A 2070-nucleotide genomic window follows, 5' to 3' on the forward strand; every position below is an offset into this window, starting at 1 on the left:
TGCAAAGTGCCTTCTGGAACATGTTGACCAGCTTTTTATTAATTCATTAAACGGGCAGTTGGGAGCTGACAGATGACAGATGCATGTACAATAACAGGTTTACGATGAAGAACGTGGTCTGGATATTGAGATCAAGATGTCTTTGGCAATAAAGATAGATACATAAAGGGAAATTTACAAAATATTTCTGTTGGTCATTTTGGGGTGCTCAAGAACTTGAGATGAGGGCATTCATCATGGAATGATGAACATCATGTGAACATATCAAAACAATGGCGCTTGCCAGATGGGTCCTCGCCTATCACCAAAGCAGATGCCCAAAATGAACCTCAAATTGTAAGTTGGTGAAACAGATTCCTTTCCCATCAAAAATAGCAGTAGGAAGTCGGGCCTGTTCAAAGACGGTAATAGATGCGGAGGTTGCTATCAGGGCTGTTGGGTATTTATGAAGTTTGGTGCAGTCTTCATCACAAATTAGCTCATTATATGTTTAAGAAGGGGCCACTACTTCCTTTACTGGTTCGTTGTCATTATTGAATACAAAGATGGAGATGGCGGTGTTGGAGTAGTCAATTTAAAAGAGGGCAAACTCTGATACATGGCAAGGAATGCAACACACAAGGGGCGCAAAGAGTGACTCAAGGGAATGTAGTCGAATGCCATCACTGGAATCACTGAAATCTGTTAATGCAAGTGATTCTTCGTTGGAAGTCATTTTGATAGATAAGCGGGGGGACTCTTATCTAAGAGAACTTCAAAACAAGGCTTTAAGTCTTGTTTATGGTTGTGCTAATAAAAAAGAGGTTGTTGAACAACTCGGGAACCTTGTTTGCAACCTGATGGGGGATGCAGCTTCCACTGAGCATGGAGACCTAATGATGCGTTGGGATGCCAGCAGTAAGATGCTGAGAGACTGTTTAACTTCCATTGTTTTTTCAATAGGAAGTCTTTCTGTGGGCCTCTGCAGGCATCGGGCTTTGTTGTTCAAAGTATTAGCAGATACCATTGACTTGCCCTGTCGTATTGCTCGGGGCTGTAGGTATTGCGGGAAGGATGATGGTTCATCCTGTATTGTGCAGTGTGGTGATGACAGGGAATACGTTGTTGATTTAATTGGAAGACCAGGGGTTATGTCTAAGCCAGATACAATGTTCTTTACACCGAAAGCTAACGTCAAAGCTGGATTTCAACTGTCCTGCATCAAATGGTTCACCAGAAAGCAGTTCATTGAGATTAAATGAAGGTGGGTTATATATTGACTGTGAGGCTTCTTGCGCAAACTCTTGGACGATCATTACGGAGGCAGGCACAGAATTCACTCCTCAACTATATGATCGTTCCGTTGTCTCCGTGCACAAGGATTGGACTGTTACAAAACAGGGAGAAAGGTGCGCCCAGGATATTGCTGAAACCTCTGATAGGAATCAATTGGCTTTTATACTGGACTTGATATAATTTCTTTGACATTTTGGTGGGCAGTATTCCTGATTTTAACGTGGCCAGTTTTCACGATCTCTGTCAAATTCTTTGGTCGACATTTGCTTAGGTCACTCGTGGTTACATTATTCCACTTATTTTGCCTATTGCGTTTTCGCTCTACGTTGGTGGACTCTGTTTCCAGTTTATTATTGAAAAGATGGGAATGCTTGGTGTTGTCCCAGAACCCTATGGATATTTTGTTTCAGATATTATTGTCGCCTGTGTGACTGGAATTATTGTTGGTTTGTGTGTTGGTCTATTGATGCCCATTGTGGGGAGTTGGTTATCAAATCTTGTAGCATTACAGTTGCTTGTACAGCTGAGTGTTGTGGCAATGGCATTATCTTCTCCGTTTTTCCCATATAGTGTTGCTGCTCCAAGAGGCGGATCATGTCTGATAAAAGAGGCATTCAAACCATCACGATGTTTCAGTGATTTACTAATGATGCAGTGATTTTCTCCTATCTAAATGCGCTTCAAGGATCAGCTTTATTGGAAAAAATTGGTTTCAAGCAACGGGAAGAGCGAACAGTCATAGATTAAATGCCTATATTAAAACTAAGATATCCATCATAGCAGGAAAACAGGAAC

General features: G+C 41.5%; 1 pseudogene; it reads left to right on the plus strand.

Moving 5' to 3' along the window:
- Positions 1-656: 656 nt before the first annotated feature.
- Positions 657-1241, plus strand: LOC149248593 (serine/threonine-protein kinase CTR1 pseudogene; annotated as a pseudogene).
- Positions 1242-2070: the final 829 nt, after the last annotated feature.

The sequence above is a fragment of the Pinus tabuliformis genome, chromosome 7, assembly GCF_031772625.1.
Source record: "Pinus tabuliformis cultivar Carrire ecotype Pingquan chromosome 7, CPIR1, whole genome shotgun sequence".
Taxonomy (NCBI): domain Eukaryota; kingdom Viridiplantae; phylum Streptophyta; class Pinopsida; order Pinales; family Pinaceae; genus Pinus; species Pinus tabuliformis.